General features: G+C 49.4%; 1 protein-coding gene across 8 annotated transcripts in view; it reads right to left on the bottom strand.

The window, feature by feature from the left end:
- ATXN7L1 (ataxin 7 like 1) overlaps positions 1-21,362 on the bottom strand; it is a 245,328-nt gene that overhangs the window by 67,491 nt on the left and 156,475 nt on the right. Inside the window, exon 1 of one of the 8 annotated variants that reach the window (XM_038562729.1) lies at positions 10,124-10,413. The exons of 6 other annotated variants lie outside the window; for them this stretch is intronic. The gene's annotated coding sequence lies outside the window, so the exon portion shown is untranslated. Of the gene's footprint in view, positions 1-490; positions 613-10,123; positions 10,414-21,362 lie in introns of those variants that run through there. One more of the 8 variants, XM_038562730.1, reaches the window with a different exon arrangement.

The raw sequence follows: 21,362 nt of genomic DNA, 5'->3' as shown, positions 1-21,362 counted from the left end.
GCCCTGGACCCAGGGCCGGCCACGGGTAGGAAACCGGGGGGGAGGAAAATCACAGGCCGTGAGTGTCAAGCGAGTGGAAAAGTTCGAGTGCAAGAGACCCGAAACATTTCCTAACGCGGGTTACATACAGAGATGACAAAAATAACGGCTGGGGACGTATGTGCCTCAAGTGTGGCTGGGGCTGCACGGAAATGCAGAGCAGTGGGGGTGCGGCTGGGGAGGCTCGGGTGCCCGAGACGTGTGCCGTCGGGGTCTGCACGCTCCTCCTCCCCGGGCCTCCAGAAGGGCCGCTCGCCACCCCGGCCTCCTCCTCCGGGCCTCGCGGAGGCAGCCGCGCCCCCTGCACGCACGCCCAGCCCTGCCCACGGCCGGGATGCTCCGTGGTCCTGGGCGCTCGGCGCGCTCGGCCGGCCGGGCCCTGTGCTCCTGACCTGGGCCCAGCCCCGCGCCCTCCTGGCGGCCAGCGTGCCCTGCGCTCGCTCGCACTTACACATCCCGGAGGCGGCCTTGCCGTTTGGATAAGGAGGCCGAGCCAGTGACACGCTGGGCAACGCGACTCGTGGGAGCCGTTTCCTGGCTCCTGGCTGAGGGCCCTGGCCAGTCAGAACGCACCACTTCCCCTTTAAGAGAGCACGCCCAGATGCGATTAGGGAAAGGCAGAAAGAAAAGCCCGGAACAGTCAGGGGCTGTATCCTGAATGTGGCAGATGAACTTGGGTTTTCCTGCACTGCACACACAAGGTGTGGTCAGGGGCGGTGGGCTCCCCGGGGGCGGGGTTGAGCAGTCAGTGTTTGGGGACCTGCAGCTAGCACCCCCTACTCTCCCCACCCCCCCTCTTCTTGCTTGACGGCCACGTGCAAGTTGCGTGGGCCCTGCTCCCGGAGCCACTGTCTGTCTGCCTGGGCCTGGCCCGGCCGCCGGTGGGAGCTCAGGCCTGTCCGCCCCCTCTGCCCCAGGGGCCCGTCCGGCACGCCAGGCAGAGTCCAGGGCAGTGCCCTGCGCTACGCTTTGGAGAGTAGAGACATCATTATACAGGCTGAAAAATACTTTTGTGGGACATTTTAACTACGAATGCCAGCAGGGAGTTTTCATTCATTCTGGTTATTTAGGGAGCTCATTGCTTGATCTTGGCAGGAAGACTGGGGGAGGAGGATGGTCCAAGGAAACCCTAACAACAAAGGGCCACGTGTTGTATGACTCCACTGATAAGAAATATCCAGAAGAGGTAAATCCACAGACACAGGGCAGATCAGTGATTGCCAGGGGCTGGGGAAGAGGGCAGCAGGGAGGGACCACGAAAGGCTCTTCTGAGAGGTGATGAAAGTGTTTTGGAACTAGGTAAAGGCAATGGTCACGCAGCGCTGGGAATGAACTCAGGGCCACTGAATTGTATGCTTTAAAGTGGTTAGGTGAATTTCACCTCAATCAAACAAATCAAAACAACAACAACCCAGTGGCAAAGTGTGTTTTGGGTAATTTTATCTTCCACTGAGATCTCTCCTGTGTTTCATACAACATTTCTTTGTAGAACCTGGCTGTTACCTGATAAATCTCAAGTCAATCCTGCCTAAGGAATACATGCCCTCTAAGAAGGAGAAATAAAGGCAAAGTTTTAAGAGACAAAAGCTTTACAAGCCTCAAAAGTATGGCTCTTATGGAGAATTTCAGCTCAGGGGGAGAAGGTATCATCTCAGACCATGCCACATAAGCAAGGCCGTCCCATGTTGGGACCATTCCTTCCGCGGCTTACCAGCATAACCAAAGCCAGTGAAAGGGAGTGTCTCTTGGGGAGAATAATTCAAGAGAACATGACTTTGGGCCTCTGAGTTCTTGGCTCCCTTTCCCGTCTTATAGAAAGAGCTTCTTCCCAGAATGAAGGAGAATTAATCCATGTCTGACCGGGAGGGCACTGTGCTGGTTGGCAAAACAGAATTGGTTTCCACAATTTCATTTCTTGGGAATGGAGCCAGTGGGAATGAGGGGCCGTGAGCCAACCAACCACCTGACCCAGGCTCACCGGAGGGAGCATCCAGCTCTCCTTTCCCGGGCTCTTGCAGGCTTGCCCTGACACAGGCTGCTCCTGTGAGGAAGGCTGTGAGTCTTCTCTGCTAGACCCTAGGCCAGTAGGTCAAGGGCCCAGAGGAGGCCTGCTGGATGTCGCAATGTTTCACAGATGAAAGGGCAGGCTCCATGGCCCGGGAGCCAGAGTCTTTCCAGAGACAAATGTGAACAGCTTTCCTAGTTCTCTGCTGAGTTCCAGGATAATCTAGGGGACAAGAAATGAGAACAGCTTCCATCGGGCAACTCTCCCAGAGCCCTCTGATCCTTCTGGAACATGTTCCCCTGCCTCTTTCACCTTGTTTTCTCCTGTTACCCCAGGTGCCCAGGTAATGAGTTGGTGGCCTAAGCTCTCAGTGAACAGGTGGTTTATGATAAAAAGATGCAATATTTACTATTACTTCTCTGGCATCTGAGGAACAGGAAGTTTAAAACCTTAATTCTAAATATAAAACCAGGTAGGTTCAGCCCAGTTAAAAAATGGACAAAGGACTTGAACAGACATTTCTCCAAAGAGACACACGTGGCCAACAAGCACATGAAAAGATGCTCAACATCATTAGTCTTTAGGGAGCAAATCAAAACCACAATGAACCACAGCTTCCTACCTACTCAGGTGGCTGGATATAAATAAATAAACCAAAATAACCAAAAACGTAAGATAACAAGCGTTGGCGAGGATGTGGAAAAATTGGAACCCTTGGGCGCTGTCAGTGGGAATGTAAAATGGTACAGCCTCTATGGAAAATAGTTTGGGGCTGGGGGGGGCCTGGGTGGCTCAGTCGATTAAGTGTTAGACTCAATTTCTGCTCAGGTCTCACGATCTCAGGGTCATGAGATGGAGCCCTGAGTCAGCTCCATATGTTGCTAAAGACTCTCCCTCTCCCTCTGCCCCTCCCTCTGCTTGCTCTCACTCTACGCTCTTTCAGAAAAAACCAATAAGAAAGGAAACAATATCGTAGTTCCTCAAAAAATGAAACATAGAAGAACCACATAATCCAGTAATTCTACCCTAAGGTATATACCCAAAAGAACTGAAAACACCCGCCCAAAACAAATCTTTGTATACAAATGTTCACGGCAACATTATGAATAATCTGCTTCAGAATAACTCAGAGTTACCTTCAAAACTCTTATTGGAATCACTTAAAGGAGGTAATTTTTTTCAAGAATTTATTTATTTTAGAGAGAGAGAGAGAGAGGGGGAGAGTGGGGGAGGAGCAGAGGGAGAGGGGGAAGCAGACTCTGCGCTGAGCGAGGAGCCTGATGAGGGGCTCAATCCCAGGATCCTGAGATCATGACGCAAGCTGAAATCAGGAATTGGTCGTCTAACCAATGGGAGCCACCCTGGTGCCCCTAAAGGAGGTAATTTTTAAGTTAAGGGAATTAAGGTGCCCAGTAGGAGACAGCTCACAGGCACCCCAAGATAGGAGTTCTCAAACAAGGCCAATTCAGGTCCAATGAAGAAGTGTTAATTTATTTTAAACAATATCACATGCCCGCTTGTGCGTGCGCACACACACACACCAGGCATGGAGGCACAGTTCCCCTCTGCCAGGCCCTCATTGCTGATACAACCATCATTTCCATCAGAGGGATGGAATTTCCATTCCCATGATGGAATCATCATTGCCACCAAAGGCCCCCAGGTCTTAGACCTTGAAGTGAGGAGAGAGTAAGAGACTCCCTACAGGCAAGAAGAAGCCCCATAGTAGTCACTCTCTGCTAATCCCTGCCGGCCCCCTCTTGGGGCTGTCGTCGCCTCCCCAGCACTCTGGCTGTGGGGCAGCCCAGCCTGGCTTCTCCCCTGCAGGCCCCAGTGTGGATGGCGCCTTCCAAGTGTGCACCAGGTGAGATAGCACGGCCGTCCTACAGCTCTTGGAGCGTCCTCCTCTATTTGAGCTGCTTTGCAATGCTGCACATTAATCCCATTTCTGCTCTATGGGGGTCAGCTTCAACCAGTCTTACTTCCCTTCCGTGGGACACCTTGCCAAATATTGGCTCCTTGAACTCTTTCTCCAGGCTAAACACCCCTGGTATTGTTTTTAAACCACACCTCACAAAACATCGTTTTCACTATTCTGATTTCTGGGTCCTCTTTGGCTCTACTGTCTGTCCTTCAAAAACTGTGGAACTCAGAAGAGAGAACACTACAGATAGGGTCTGGACAGCTCCTCGCTGTCTATCCTGGATGTTATCCTCCTATTAACACAGCTAGAGATTCAATCCAGATTTAAAATTTTTTTTTAAAGTTATGTAGGTCAATTATTTTTTTTAATTATTTTTATTTTTATTTTTTATTTATGATAGTCACAGAGAGAGAGAGAGAGGCAGAGACACAGGCAGAGGGAGAAACAGGCTCCATGCACCAGGAGCCCGACGTGGGATTCGATCTCGGGTCTCCAGGATCGCGCCCTGGGCCAAAGGCAGGCGCGAAACCGCTGCGCCACCCAGGGATCCCAGATTTTTAATTTTTGATAACTGTATCACCCCTATGCCTTATTTCACATTTTCCTGCCAAGCCCCAAATCCACAGGTATCCTTTAAAAATGTCATCTGGGGGTGCTTGGGTGGTTCAGTTGGTTAAGCATCTGCCTTTGGCTCAGTCATGATTCCAGTGTCCTGGGATTGAGCCCTGCATCATGCTCCCTGTTCCATGGGGAGTCTCCCTCTCCCACTTCCCTCCCCCTGCTGGTGCTCTCTGTCTCAAATAAATAAAAAAGATCTTCAAAAAAAATGTCATCTGGTTGAATTTAGTCTACTACTCTGGCCTGCTGAAATCATTTTGGACTCTGATCCATTAATGTATCCATTCTCCCTCCAAATCTGCCACCTGCAAACTTGATAAGCCTGCCACCAATACCATTCTTCTTCTCGACCCTTATTTGTATATGACATGGAAGAGGACACAGCAAATCTATATATACATCCCCCAGCGTGACAGTGACCCACGAACAGCACTCTTGGCCATTCGGGGCAGGGCTGTCACTTAGCTCACAGTCTTCATCTTCCCTCCTAAGGATCTCATGGAGGACTGACAAATGGGGCTAACAGCCCTCCTCTTACTGGTGGTGGTAAAGATTAAGGGTAAAGGTCTTAGAGCAGTGCATCGCACATAGTGAGCAATCAAATGTTGCTTTTATAACTGCCAAGAAATACAATTAAAAAAAACAAACCCACCTGGTTTTCCAATTCCCAAACTACCTCCTTATTGGCAACCAGATACATACAGCAGGCAGCTGAAATCAAGAGAAGGGGCATTGGCATCCAGGAGGAGCTGGAGTCTCAGCCCGGGCTCTCCTTCCAGAATTTCCAAGCTCTGGGGTTAACAATACCTGCCCTCTCACCCTCCCGCCCTGGGCTATAAAGGAGGAGTCAACAACATCAAGCACCTAAAAGAGGTTTAAAAGTTAAGTCAGGCTATGCAAACATAGAACAGTTTTATGATTATTACCATTATAAATAACCCATATCTCACTGCCATTGGCAGAGACCTGCCTTTTAAGCTAGGAGGAACCTGTAGAAGCACCCAGGCTGCCAGAGGCAGGCCTTTCAGCACAGAGCAGCTGGACTGCTGCAAGGAAGCCGATTTCTGACTTCCTCTCCTGGCAGCAATCACCTTCTCTTTCGTCTCAGACCAAAATCCAGGCTGGCTTTCAAAGGGTAATGGATCCTCCCACTAGCCTGCAGGAACACACTGTCTCTCTGTGATCCCCCCCTGTCAAGACCAGAACCTGAATCATCTGCAGCAGGAACCCAGCAGGTAGTGAAGGGCTGGGAGGCTGCTCTCAGCTCCCTGGAGGCCCGACCGCAACTCCTCCTTGGGGTTCTGTCCTGAGCGGCAGTTTCTAAGAACACCAGGCTTTTGCCTCTGCCATTCTTTCTTTTTTTTTTTTTTTAAGATTTTATTTATTTATTTATTCATGAGAGACAGAGAGAGAGAGAGAGAGAGAGAGACAGAGAGACAGAGAGACAGAGACAGAGAGAGAGAGAGAGAGGCAGAGACACAGGCAGAGGGAGAAGCAGGCTCCATGCAGGAAGCCCGACATGGGACTCGATCCTGGGTCTCCAGGATCAGGCCCTGGGCTGAAGGCAGCACTAAACCGCTGAGCCACCGGGGCTGCCCCTGCCTCTGCCATTCTCAAGGTCCCAGACACCCTGCTCCAGTCTTGGCTGACGTGGTTGCCTTCTCAGGGAACAAATGTTCTTTACTGAGAAAAGATCTTGGGGGAGAATTTTTGCAAAGGGCTATCGAGAGAGCAACCTGCTGGCCTCAAGCATCTCCAGGTCAAAGATGTCCCATAGCACGGGGGGAGGGAGGGAGGGAGATAAATGGTCAACCACAGGCCCCTGGGAAAAGAGCAGTGGTCGAAATGGGAGACAGATTTTCCTCTCTTAGCCCATGTAAGGCTGGCTTCCCGACTTCCAGAGGGCAGATTTAAATATCTATACATAATTGTTGGCAAGACACCGAGAGGATCATGCCAACGAATCTATTCACAGATCAGGGAGTCTGCCCAGAAGGGAAGGTGACACTTGCTGTCAGATGACCTCTGGGGCCCCCTGGCCTGCGAGCTACCCTTGCTCAACCCACCCCTTCCACAGCCTTCCTCAAGACTGGTGGGCGGCTGACATCATTGAAAAATCATCACAGGACACATGAAAGCTCGCTCAGACTTTCACGGGCCCTGTGACTTCTTGTGCCTTTGAACCTGTTTGTCTCCTTCTCGTCGTATTCCCTTTGACCGTGCCTCCACACAGGTGCCTGAGTCTCTGCAGTCGTCTGTGCACAGACACGTCAGAGATGAACCACTACCTCACGGCGGTGACTGCAGCGTTCTGATGCTGCCAAAGGGTGGGGCTGAGGTGGGTGCAGGCTGAAGGTGACCGGGGTTATGGGCTGAATGGCGTCACCCCCCACGTTCGTATGTGGAAGTCCCAAGCCCCCGGACCTCGGAATGTGAGTGAGTTGGCAGATGAGGTCATTCAGTTAAAATGAGGCCAGTGAGGGTGGGCTCTAATCCAGTATGACCGGAGTAAGAAGAGGAAGAGACACCAGGCGTGTGCACGCAGAGGGGGCAACCTCATGAAGAGACAGCAAGAAGACAGCCGTCTGCCAGCCAAGGGCGGAGGCCTCAGGAGACACCCAGCCTGCTGGCCCTGCCATCTTGGGACTTCCCAGCCTCCACAACTGTGAAAAAATAAATTTCTGTAGTTGAAGCCACCAGGTCTGTGGTATTTTGTTACGACGGCCCTAGCAAACGAATACCATTGAAGGGTTACCTAAAAAGCCTTCCTGTTCACCACACAGGAGAGAAAAAGTACAGTACGGAGGGCAGAGGACAAGAGACTCCTAACCTCCGACATGCTGTAGGGTCTGAGGTGGGCCACTCTGATGGCAGACTGGAGCAAGGCCAAGGTGGGGACAGCTGACTGGTCCTTGAAGACTGGCAAATCCTTCTCCCTGGGGCCCGAGGCTGAGGTGGCCTACGGGTGCACGAGCGGCTGGTACCAACCAGGGTGACTAGGGCCACAGCGGAGGAGTAAGCAGCTCTTTCTATCAGCTAAGGTTCTGGTTTGGCCTCTTACCCCTTGAGGGCTCTGTCTGATTTTATATGTCACTGCTGTTGTTCCAGAAAAGGCTAAGACCTTGGGCTCGAGTGAGCTGATAGCAGAGTGAGGTGGCCACCAGCAAACTCACAGGATGGACAAACCATCTCAGACCTTCTGGCCCAGCGCTGTGGGGATCCACTCAATCCCTACGTACTGCCTGGATGGATGCCTCGGCCCTCCCGCAGCCTCTAGGACCCTGCCGGGCTTCCCACTGAGTGTGGGGTCCAGCAGAATCACTCCCTGGGGGCCCAGAGAGGAGCTGGGCCCACAAACACTTACTCCTGCTCATGCGCCCAGGCACACTGGATCAACGATCACTCCGATCACTCCTACCACAGCTCTCTCCAGGCTGGCGTTGGGGATCAAGGCAAGGAAGGACCGTGTTTGAAAGGTGTTGGCAGGCATCCGTCTGGAGGGCCTGGGAGGGGCGACAGGCTCTGGGGGGCAGGCAAAGGGCCGTACCCGCACTTTCTCAAGGATCCCAGGGTGGGCGGGGCTGGCTAATTCAAATGGAAAAGCCTCAGGGCAGGATGCCTGGGAAACCGCCCCAGCTCCAGCAGATGGGCCTGCGGGCTCCCTTCCGTCTCTTCGTTCGCTCTGGGCTCTGGCTGTGAGGTCACTTACGCGGCAGAGTGGAAGTTCCCTTAGTCACCGCTCCCTGAGATGCACACAGGCCAACACACCCTCCGACCCCTCCAAAAGGCGAGCCTCAAGTCCTATCTCAACCTCAATATAGGAGGAAGAACGGGGAAGTGTTGGAGGGATGGCATCCTTGGGGGCAGATCAGAAACACAGAACCAGGGTCTCTTAACGTCCGCAGTGCAGTTCACAGGTCTGGGTGCACCACGAGGAGGCAGAGGTCTAGGGATGAACGTCGGGGGGCCTGACTGCTAGCTCCCCGGCCCCATCTTCACCCTGTTTCTGCTGGATCCGAAGGGCTTAACTTGTCCTTCGCCAGCTCAGCGGGGCTGCCGTGAGGAAGCCGAGGGCACAGCACGCTCTAAGCGAAAGCAAGCGGCCTCATCGTCGTTCTCTACAAGGTCAGGGGAGGCCGAAAAAACAAAGCAACCCAAACCACCACCACCAAAACCTCATGTTCCCATAGACGAGACGAATATGGAGGAAAAAAAGACATCTGCTCTTGGCAGCACTCAGCCGTTCCAACTACGCCACGTTCACTACCTTGGAAATTTCCATCTCAGCCATCCATTTGCATTCGCGTGTGTGAGTCGGTGATGGGGGGGTGGTGGTGAGAGGCGGTGTAGACCTGTCTGCGAGGGACCCAAGGACCTGCAGCGGGGCGGACAATCCCACTCAGAAGGCCTTCCGCGGCCCGAACGACGGGTACCGTTTTCTCCATCCTTTTCGGCGTGTTTAAAATATTGAACCCGGGGCACCATCAAGTATGTCACTGACGGCGATCCCCGGACCACTAGCCCAGGACCCAGGACACCATCAAGTGTGTCACTGACGGCGATCCCCGGACCACTAGCCCAGGACCCCGCCCTCCTCGCGCTGAGGGCCGCGCTACTCCTTCCCCACGCGAATGCCAGGAGCAGCCGACGGCGCCCGGAGATGCTCGAGGTAGGCTAGCGAGGGTGACTTAGTTACCCAGCCGCTCCGTGGGCAAAGCAGAGCAGTTTTTAGCCAACTGTTCTAGTAAATATTATGGGAAACCCTTTCATAGCGCGTTCATTCTGGCTTGATCTCCCGCGTGCCCAGATTTCCTCCTGGCTCCTGCACACACCCACCCCCGAGGCGCCCCCGAAAGGTGCCACCCGCAGGCCAGATCACACCACCCGTAACGCAGTAGCCACGATGCCATCTCGCAGCCGGTTATTATTACTGTTTGGTGTCCCAACCCCGAGTAGCACTGACATTTAGGGGAGGACAAACTTTTACAAGCCTTGGACTTGCCAGCGGCCGGCCTTCCTCTGCCCCTCCCCCAGGCCCTGGGGCGGGGTGGGGGGGGTCCCCGCCAAGCGGCTGCTGGGCGGGCTGCGGTGGCCTGTGAACTCGGCTGCCCGCGGGTGGCACCGAACAGCCACCGTGGACCCACTGCGGCCCGTCAGGAGACAATGCCCGATCCCTGCATCCACCCTCCCCGCCGCCCCGGAGGAAATGGCATCATGACTTTCATTTTACTCCATTTCTGACCGAGCAAAGGAAAACAACCCGTCCCGAGACAATCATCAGGGTGTCCGATGTCAGCGGCTGGACAGTACGCTCCGGAATGTTATCGGGTGACCTCGAGGAGAAATTAATTTTCAAGAGCTCAAATAACCCTCTGCTGCACAGGCACAGAAACGGATTTACTTTCCCCAGTTAGAACCGAAAACTCATGCATCCCCATTTCTTCAAAAAAAAAAAAAAAGTCTATAAATAACCCAGGATCAGCAAAATTATGCAAAACATCCTGCTAGAAGAAGAAATGTAAACTAAAACCACTTACAGAGAGACTCAGGCTGCCAACTTAATCTGATTCTACGACGACTGTAAACATGTTGTACATTTGGAACCTGAAGAGATCCACATTAGCGCGGATGCCATCACAGAAAAAGAGGAAAAAAAAAAGGAAAAAAACAAAACAAAACAACAACCCCAACAACTAAACAACAAAAGCCCAACCCTGAACCGAGCAACGTGATTCGAGCTCTGCACGGTCCCGGACCGATGGCTGACCAGCTGCAGCGGCACCAGCGATCCGAGCTTGCACACGCCAACTGTTTTGACTACAGGCACTTGTTAAACACAGAGTTTCAGGTCCTACCAGTTGGACACCAGAAGTTCATAGAACTGACCCGGTGCCAAGAACAACAAGCACGGAAAGCGAAACGGCTGCCTCGTGCGCCGTGTTTTTGTTAACTGTTTATGCAAGCCCCACAGCAATTGGGTAACAATTAAGAATAAAGCAGAACTTAAATAACAAAAGCAAAAGATTACCACCTTGAAGGAAATGGAGATGTTGGCAGATAAAGGACAGACGTCAACCGAGTTTATTGGTGGGGTGGGTGGGGGGTTTTCGGAGAGAATCAGCGTGTGGGGGGAGGGGCAGGTGTCACATGACAAACTGCCGTTATTAGCAGAAGGAACCGGGTGCTTCCTTGAAGCATCTTTTGACTTCGAGATAGACTTAAGAGATCTTGCGAATGCCGAGGCCTTGATGCACATCTGGGGGTGACTGCAGAGGCATTGGAATTTGGAAGTTGGCAAACCCCACAGGAGGAAAAAAAAAGGGGGGGGGGTGTGCTGAACGGAGATTTCAAGAAACAAGCAAGGGACTTTCAAACTCCCTTCTCCGGGCAGGGAAGTCACGGAGCCACACAGGACGCACACGGAGGGGGCCGCGTCCATGGGCTGTTTCTGACCTGGTCCCGAGAAAGGTTTCCCTGTCCCCTTTGAGTTTAGGGTTGCTAGGGTCAACCTTTCTCCTTCATCGGGACTGCACTCTGTGCTCTTGTGGTGACAGCGAACGAAGTGTTTTCGTCTCGCAAAATAAAATATGGATGTTGACGTCGCTGATTTAACGAGGTTTTCCACATCTTTTCCAGAATGCATTAAGCACCATCTCTGTTTAGGACCAAGACAATTCACCGGATACAATTTTAGAGTTATCTGAGGATCTGAGAAGCTGAATTGCAAGAGAACTGGGGTGTAGATGTAAGAGTGAGAAATTTTAAATTGCTGAGTGGTCTCAAGTCCCCTATCTCTATCTATCTATCTATCTATCTATCTATCTATCTATCTATCATCTATCTATCTATCATCATCTATCTATCTTCCTCTCTAATAAAGGAGATTTCAAAATGCAGCAAGCAAGCCTAGCTAAGACAGTCTCTTTTTAAAATGGGGTCAGGGGGCCAGAAGAGGAGGAGGAATAAATGAACGGCCTTATCGCAGGAGCCATGAACTTCTTTTCTTTTTATTATTATTTTTTATTTATTTATGATAGTCACAGAGAGAGAGAGAGAGGGAGGCAAAGACATAGGCAGAAGCAGGCTCCACGCACCGGGGGCCCGACGTGGGATCCGATCCCGGGTCTCCAGGATCATGCCCTGGGCCAAAGGCAGGCGCCAAACCGCTGCGCCACCCAGGGATCCCTGAGCCATGAACTTCTTAAAAACTTTTCAGCCAGCTGCAAGCCCTCAGCCAGGACTTAATTTCCTCCTCATCATGACACCTGGATCATCCTCACTCTTCAGAAAGAGCCCATGCAATTAACACGGTTCAATCTCCCTATTTGTATATTAACTCAGCCAAACCCAGAGAAACTAATTTCAATCCTGTTTTGCATAGAGGACCTGAATGAGGACTGCACTCCTAGCCTTATTTACACAATCCCACCCTGCCCCCTCTTTGTCTTCCTTAGAACATGGCCCAGGTTTCTACCTGAATCTGCGTCTCCTCAATTCCAATTCCAACTCCAACCGCCCAAGTAAATCGCCATTGGCTTAAATTTTCAGTGAATTCTTTCTTGGTCCACAGTACTTATCTATCATTTATCATCTACTTTTGATATGAAGAATAAAATGGCGCCACCTCTCCATTGCAGAGGTTTAGGGAAAAGTAATGGGTAAGTAGTAACAGGTTGCTTGTAAAAGCCACTGTAACTTAGGCCAGATTCGTGTTTACTCTGGAAAGCAAACGTGGTTCCTCCGGTTCTGAGGTTCAGCAGGATAACGGTGATGAACTCTAGCCCACATGATGGCTCCCCCTTTCCGCCCAAAGGAATTCACATTTTATAAACCATATATAGAAATGGTTTCGCTGGGATCTGAAATGGAGCCCTGGGGTGACACAGCAGTTGCCTGATGGATCAAGAGGGAAGAGCAAAGGCAATTGAAATCATCCCAGACAAAGGAAAGAGCTGGGGAGGAGGAAGCCTGGGGGTGGGGAAGGGGAGAACCGGAAAGGTCGGCCACAGGAGAGATGGATGAGGTAGGCCAAAGTGAGTCTCAAACCAGCCCCGGCCTCTGGGTTGGCAACTGACTCCATAGAGTGACCCCAGAACTTTCACGAGGCATGCCCTTCACGTAGAACTCTGGATTGCATGTCCCCTTCATGCACGTTATATTCTTTGATCCTCAGAGGCATCCTGAATGAGCAGGGCCCATGCAACAAAGGAAGAAAGCTGAGGCCCAGAGAGGCCTTGGTGTCAGCCCCACCAGCGAGCGAGCGAGCGAGCGACGACTCCTGCTCTGCTGGCTTGGTGCTTTCTATTCAGGCGTTATTATTCCCATTTTCAGACAAGTACACTGAGGTTCTGGAGAGGCCACAAAGCACGTCCACGGCCAGGATGTAAGTAATAAGCAGCACCGGGTCTCCTCATTCCTAATCCAGCCTTTCTTGCTCGCCTCTACCATGTTTCCAGAACATGTATTGCTCGAACTAAAAAGGCCACAGAGTGGTTGTATTATAAAAGCACAACATCTCACTAGATTTTCTCAGAACTCCCTGTCTTCATGGCTTTTTCTGTAGCAGTGCAGATCACACTCCCTAACACAGAAGGCTCCTCGCCATGCCTGCGAGCTTCAGGCAGCTGGGCTCCAGAGCTACGATGTCAACGGGAAGCAACCAACCTCCACCTGGTGTGCACCCTGTCCTTCTCTGATTTGATTAGTTCACTCACGTGCCAACCCCTGGCTCTTCACCTAATCCTGGTCTAAGGAGAAACCCGAGCAGAATGTCCCAGCAGGCCTGCCAAACTGAACATTATGTAGTCTGCTTTTCCAAGGTGTGCTGTCTCGCATGTAGGAGGGATTTGGCTTAGTATGCCGTGCGGTGGCATACTAACATTGTATTTCAGAGTTATGCTTCTGTTGAGTTCTTTTGCAGCAGAAGCCACTGAAAAATATTGGATCAAATGAAGGGCCCCGCAGTGGTGAGCCCTGTCTGTGGCAAGTGGACACACTCATAGCTTGATAGAAAAATTATCACTATAGCGTGATACACTGTGAGCGACTTTTTTGCAGGTTTGGGGCCCTTCCTCCAAAGGAACACGGTCGTGAGTTCCTGCAGGTGGCCACAGAGTTTATAGGGGTGAATGGGGACATTTGTCAGAAACTCAAGTGCTCAGGGCCATGACCAGTGATGCCGAACGTGAAGGGCAGGAGGGGAGAAGGTCTGGAATTATGAATCTACCTTATGAATCTACCTCTCCCTCTCCTTTCTCCCTGAACACACAACAAAACATAGAAGCAAAGGCCACAGGGACAACTGGGTGGCTCAGTTAGTTGGGTGTCTGCCTTTGGCTCAGGTTATGATCCTAGGGTTCTGGGGTCAAGCCCCACGTGGGGTCCCCTTTTCAGTGGAGAGTCTGCTTCTCCCTCTCCCTCTGCTGCTCTCCCCCCCCCCCTGCTTGTGCTCTCTTGACTCTCTCTGTCAAATAAATAAAAAAAAAAATCTTAAAGAAAGAAAAAAGAAATAGCAAAGGCCAGAGAAGCCAGGTATCAAGGTGGACTTTATGTTCAAAGTGACTGTAGCAGCCTAGCTGGTGAGCAGTAATCAAATGCAGAAACTTCTGTTGACTGAAGAGGTTCTGTGGTCAGAGGAATGTACAGGTGGCACCTCTCACTGGTTTATTTGAGGTTGTTTTGGTGACCACAGGACATTTGCATCTCTGCTCCCTGAAAAGAATACAGGGCCTGGGTAAATGAGAACAGTCTCAGTAGGAAAACTCATTTGCTTACAAGATACAAAGTGAGTAGAATACTTCCACATAACTTGTGAATCCTCTGAGTATAGAGACCATTTTTTTTAAAACCCCAAAGTAGGACACATGGTTCGACAAGCACTGGCGTATTTAGGGAAGGTGGGGTAGGCTATTTAAAATCAGGAACTTCTGAAAATCCTTGAGGCATGACCACCTAATCTGTACTACCAAATTCGTGAACGTGGGCTAAGAGAGGGCTATGGGATGTTAGGAAACTTGCTGTGGTTAGAATGGGTGTGCTCAGCAAAGGCAGTGGTCCCACAGGTCAGACAAACGGTGCTCTGTCGAGGGCCACAGGATGGCACCGGGGAAGACCCAGTTGAGGCCCTGGGCCCACACTCTGGGCATCGGGTCTCCCCCGAGCGAAGGGAGCTGCATCCAGTACCTACGCACGGGAGGAAGCCGGTCAGGGACCAGGAAGGTCTTCAAAACGTGGCCTGGACACGTGGAAAGGCGATCAGGAAAAAGAGCCAAAAAAGGGACAGAGGTCCGAGGTGTCAGGAGACAGAGAGGCAAGGTAAGCGTGGCAGCAGCTGTGGCCGAAGGTTTGGCTCTAGCCCTCGGGTTCTCGGCCCTGCGCTGCCCTGCACTGCTCAGGTCAGGACCTCAGGACCTGCGGCCCAGCTCAAGGCTCGTCACTCCTGCCTGGATTCAGGGGGCCTGAGCCAGCCTTCCTGATCTTACCGGCACCTGGCTTTGGGCTTAGTCCTGCGTGCTGTGGACTCACGGCCAGTGTGAAACGCACGGAGGCCACAAACCCTGGGGTTTTCAGGAGACTGTCCATTCCAGCCAGCCTGAGCCATACTGCGCCACGTGGAAGGTGACTGCACGTGTGGGTTGACCGGGGGGCACCTGGGCGGCTCAGTCTGTTAGGTGCCTGCCTTCGGCCCAGGTCACGATCCTGGGGTCCTGGGAGGGACCCCCACGGCAGGGTCTCTGCTCAGCGGGGAGCCTGCTTCTCCCTCTCCCTCTGCCTGCCGCTCCCCTTGCTTGTGTGCACGTGCTCGCTCTGTCAAGTAAATAAATAGTCTTAAAAAAAAAATGTGAGTTGACTGGAATCAGACCACTAGACTGTAAGTTCCTCGAGGGCCAGTTCTGAGTCTCATTTATCTTGAAGGCTGATGCCTAGCCACGCATAGAAGCCTTGCTGTGAGTTTTTAATACATGTTTTGAATGAATGATGGAAATTCCTCGTAACGTACACAACAAAGATAGACATATACCTTACTAGGTGGACCCTGGAAGGTGAAAACCTTCACGTTAAATGCGTCTCAGATCTGGTGTGGTAATTAATTTTCTTTTAAGCAATTAATTATTTTCAAGTACAATATTTTTTTCAGGTTTCTCTTTTTCTTCCCTTCCAGTCAAATTTGATGTTTTTAAAAGTTATGTTTGTGATTCAAGGTAGGGAGAAGGTAGAAAGGCTTTCCACCTAAAATTTAAAACACTGAATCATCCCCCCTCGCCCGCAAAAAAAATTGGAAGCACTTTGTAACAGTAATCTTTCCAAAAAAGATCATCCCACTGTACTTTGTCCTCTTAAATGGTAGACTTTGAACATTATTTGATCTTTTTTTTTTTTTTTTTTTTTTTTTTTTTTGATAACTCAAGATCACCATTCAGGGCATTCTATTCTAGACTTTGCTGTAAAGTGGTGATGACTTCAGAACCCTACAACTGTAACCTTCAAACTTCCTGACCCTGATCTGTCTGAAGTCGTAAATTCTTCCCTGAGCCTGAGTGTGACCACAGGGATGTGACCAAAATTCCAAAAGAGGATATTTATCTCCCCTAAGTAAAAAGCACGCCGACGCGTTCTCGTCTCCCACCATGTAAAACGGAGGTGAGGACTCACTAAGCTGAGTGTCCCACCATCACAGGCAGTGCCCACAGTTTGCAAAGACTGAGAAAGTGTGCAGGGAGATTTGTTCCAGCACAAAAGGGGCCTCAGTTTCCCACTTTCAGCCTTTCACTTTTATTTTCCTGCCTTCTGGTGTCACTTCTTCTTACTGGCAGGGCCTGCCTCCGTCACCCTTCTCGGTGCTAATTTGCTGAACTTGGAAGTCAGACCATCAAGCCTGCTAGGTTCCTGTATAAGCTAAGTGTAAACTGCTTCTCAGTGGAAGCCCGATGGGTGCTCCCATGGATGCTGCCTGGGGCACGGTGCTCGGCAAGTGCTCCTGGCCAGGTTCCCAAGGCGCTTCACTCAGGGCAGAGTTCATGATACGGACACAGGACGTGTCACATGCAAACACCTGCAAGTGTACGCGAGTTTTTCCTCTCTTGAAAGGAGTCTTCTGGTGATTAGGCCCTTTCACTGATGAAGGGCTACTGACAGCAGGGCTGCCTGGGGAGTGACTGGCCGGGGCTCCTGTGTATGAGGTTATTCCGCAAGTAACTGACCCTACTTGAGGCAGTTTGCAAGGCTTTCCACTCCCAGCGAACTACCCTTTGCTTTTGTTGGTCTATAGCTTTTGACTATAGCTTTTCTAGCTTTTCCTGGTCTATACTTCAATTGTCAGGACTCTTCCCACCTAAATGCAAAGAAGACGAACTGATAAATAAATGAAACTTCCTCTGGTGGAATTTTGAAAAGTATGGGTGTATGTGTGCACACGCGTGCATGCACGCACATGCATTAGGAGTAGGTATCTTTTTCTTTTTTTTTTTTTTTAAGATTTTATTTATTCATGAGAGACACACACACACACATAGAGAGAGGCAGAGACATAGGCAGAGGGAGAAGCAGGCTCCCTGCAGGGACCCCGATGTGGGACTCCACGATTACATCCTGGGCAGAAGGCAGACATTCAACTGCTGAGCCACCTCAGTGTCTCTCTCTCTCTCTCTCTCTCCTTTTTTTTTTTTTTGAGAGTAGATATCTTATTTTGATTTTTAAAAATTACAGCAAAAGGGGTAGACACTGTACCCCTAACCAAGCCTAAATAACAAGTAATCAGGCACTGGGAAAGTAAATGACTGACACAGCTACTCCATGGGATGCCAGGAAGCTATAAAAATGATGATGGCGATTTCTATTTACTGAAATGTGTCCTCAACAAATTTAAATGAAAAAAAAAAAGGCAGATTCCAAAGTAATGTCTATAATAGGATTCCACTTTTATTTTTTTTAATATAAGACACATACATATAGATAAACATGTAGAACACAGAGACAAACACACACAGAAAAGCGACCATAAAGTCTTACACCAAAACATTTACTTTCTTAGATTTCCTGAAATTTGGGCAGTTTTTACAGTGTATTACTTTCACAGTAAGAAAAAAAGCAATTTCACTTTGAAAAAAGAAAACTCTACATTATTATGCAAAACAGTACTTCCAAGGCACCCCACCCCATCCTCACCTCAGGTGTGACTGTTGCCATGGCAACACTGGCTCCGCCCAGGCATCAACAAGGTGGTACACTCCTGCTGGGGCTTTCACCTTTGGCTCTCTCTAGTGAGGTCGTGTCAAATTTTCAATAGTTCTACTCATATGAAGAAGGGTAAGTTGAACTGAAAGTTTTTACATGAATCCACTTTAAAGCAAAAGAAGGGCTTATGATCAACTTGTAAGGCTCACGCTCTCTTCTCTGGCGGAATTAAGGGGAAAAGTAAGTCCCCAAGCAGAAAGCGGGTGGCTTTTACTTCCTTGGCAGAAGTAGGACTACACACAGGTCTCTCCACTCTACAGGAAGACAAGTGAAAGAGTTGACGTAATCTATATTCTAGAGATTAGTTTTTTTTTAGAGAGAGAGACTGCGCGTACGCACGCCCACTCACACACACACACACACACACACACACACACACACACAGGCAAGTAGATGGGGGAAGGCCAGAGAGAGAGCGGGGGAGGGGCAGAGAGAGTCTTTTTTTTTTTTTTTTTTTTTTTGAGAGAGAGAGTCTTAAGCAGACTTCTGTTCTGAGCCAGGAGCCTGACGCAGGGCTCCATCTCCCCACCCTGAGATCACATCCTAAGCCAAAAGCTTAGCCAACTGCCCTCCAGGCACTCCTATGATCTATATTCTAAAGCTGGTTTTCTCCGAAGCCAGAGTCAAATCAAAGCATAAACTGATGTCGGGTTGAAGGACAGGAGGAACCCCTAACTCTTGCTAGTGCTGTTCTCTCCCCACAAAGTTTATTCACATCCATGGGATAAGTGGTATCTTCCTTAAAAAGTGACAAGGGAAGGAGCGCAAGCAAGTGTATCACTCTCAGTTTACAAATGAGGAAAGTAAGATTTATCAGGATCAGGCAATCTGCCTAAGGCCTGCCTACTGGGAACTGGCGGAGATGGGATTCAAACCCAGTTCTTCTGGGTGTTCTCTGTTCTGCGCTACTGCATTTTCTATAAATAGAGTAACCATATACTGTATTATCCTAAATGGACACCTCTGAAAGTAAAAAGCGATGTGAAATGGATGGGGCCCCGTGCAACCTTCCTAAACAAACCAGGATTTATGGTCACTTTGGATATAATCCGGCCCCCCTGCCTGCCACTGGGAATCAAACTTTTTGAATAGGACAGAGAAATGGAACATGGTTATAATGTCTATAAAATACTTTAAAGTACTTGAGTAAAAATAAATAAAAGAGAAAAAAAGGACTTGAGTATGACTGGTGCTCTATTGCGAATGAGCCAGTTAGTCTAAGCTTTACCTCTAGGGGTGATCAGGTCACAGGCTATCAAAAATACAAAGTCCAGGGATGCCTGGGTGGCTCAGTCGGTTGAACGTCTGCCTTTGGCTCAGATCATGATCCCGGGGTCTTGGGGTCAAGCCCCACGTTGGGCTCCCTGCTCTGTGGGGAGCCTACTTCTCCCTCTCCCTCTGCCTGCCACTCCCCCTGCTTGTGCTTTCTCTCCCTCTGTCAAATAAGTAAATAAAATCTTAAAAAAAAAAAAAAAGAATACAAAGTCCAGATTGGGTAACCAGTATTAATCTGAGAGGTCACAATCCAAAAGTGGTTACTAAGTGGAGATGAGTGGGTGATGGGCAAAATAGGTGATGGGGATTAAGAGCACACTCATCATGATGAGTACTGAGTAATATACAGAAATGCTGGGATGCCTGGGGGGCTCAGTGGTTGAGCATCTGCCTTTGGCTCAGGGCATGATCCTGGGGTTCTGGGATGGACTCCCACATCGGGCTCCCTGTGGGGAGCCTGCTTCTCCCTCTGCCTCTTTCTCTCTGTGTCCCTCATGAATAAATAAAGTCGTTAAAAAAATTAAGAGAAATGTTGAATCACTATATTGTACACCTGAAACTATACTGGAATTGAAATAAAAAACTTAATAAAAATTTAAACAAACACAAAAAACCTGTAAAGTGGGTATTTTAAGTCCTTCCGCTATCCATATTTTGATCAATGCTCTGAACGTAGGAAATGAGCTTCTGTCTGGTGAAAACTTGTGACTTAGTATAATGAATGCTTGGAATGGATTCTTTTTGGTGAAATCTGAGGTATTCTAGATACCTGAGGCCTGGTCAAAACTGAGTCCCATGTTTGGAATATTCTTGCAACTGCCTTGAGCGAACCTTTGGCGGGGGTATGACTGGAATACCCTCCAAGGAGAGGAGGCTGGGCTTCATCATGCTCACTGAGGCAGGTTAAGTCAATTGTTTTTTTTCCCACGGGCTGATAAACATTTGTTTGATAAATGCTGTATCAGTCTGACAGTAGAGTTCACTATAACCTGGTAGCGAGGTTATGGGGGAGTGGCAGCCCTCACCACCTCAACCTTCTATAACCCTCAACAGTGGCAACTATTTTCTACCAGAACCCGTGAGTTCTGCATGGCCAAACCAGCGTAGGTCAGGCCACACAGGGAATATGCCTCTGGGTGAGTCTCTAGTGGGTAGATTTCAGGAAGGGATCCCTTAAAATATATTCCTTTTCTTTCTCTTAAATTTATTTTATTTTTATTTTTTAAAGATTTTATTTATTTATTTATTTATTTATTTATTTATTTATTTATTTATTTATTTATTCATGAGAGACAGAGACACAGGCAGAGGGAGAAGCAGGCTCCCATGTGGGACTTGATCCCAGGATCCCAGGATCACGACCTGAGCTGAAGTCAGACGCTCAACCACTGAGCCACCCCGGGAGTCCCAAAATATATTCCTTTTCATACCAGATTATGAACCTCATGAAAGCAGGGAGACTGGGTCTATCTTGTTCACTCTTCTGTTCCCTAAGCCTCACATGGTGCCTGACCGTAAAAAGTATGTGGCAGACATTTGTCCAGTGAATTACATAAATGAATAGGAGTTCTTGATATTTCTAGAATCTGTTTTATTAACTCATCTGTGATTGTTCTTTATTCCACAAAGGATAACTGATCCTCCTATATCATGATCTTGTTACTTGCTCTGGATGAAGTTAGTACCTTCAAAAGCAACCAATTTAGCTGGTAGGGGCAGCTGGCTGGCTCCCTCGGCGGAGCATGCGACTCTGAATCTCGGGGTCGTGAGTCTGAGCCCCAGGCCGGGCAGGGAGATTACTCAAAAAACAAACAAAACGGAAAACTGGCAATAAAAACCACTGGCATGACATGGTTTAATCTTCACAATAACACGATGAGATCGGTATTATCACCCTCATGTTTCGATGAGAAAATCCAAGTCCAGAGCAGTTAAAACTCAAGTGAGTAAGCAGACCCTGAATTTAGGATCTGAAGTCTGTTGGACTCTGAACCCAAGTATGCTCTGCTATCCAGAGTCAGCAGTTCCTCAGTTTTACAGGGACTGGGTTTTTAGAAATTTTATTTTATTTTTATTACTTTTATTCCACTCACTTCATGTCCTGCTATTGAACACACACATCTTTTGGCACTTTATCTTATTTTATCAAAAGCCTTTTTTGGGGAGGAGAGCTAGATGGATGTTGGAATATATGAACCAGCTTTCCGGTTCTTCTGCTTTTAATTATTTTGATTGACATGTGGCATTGAGAGATGTCTAATGGCCTCT

This window comes from Canis lupus, chromosome 18, assembly GCF_011100685.1.
Source record: "Canis lupus familiaris isolate Mischka breed German Shepherd chromosome 18, alternate assembly UU_Cfam_GSD_1.0, whole genome shotgun sequence".
Lineage (NCBI taxonomy): Eukaryota > Metazoa > Chordata > Mammalia > Carnivora > Canidae > Canis > Canis lupus.
The sequence above is the reverse complement of the archived record's forward strand: the minus strand, read 5'-3'. Positions and strand labels throughout refer to the sequence as shown.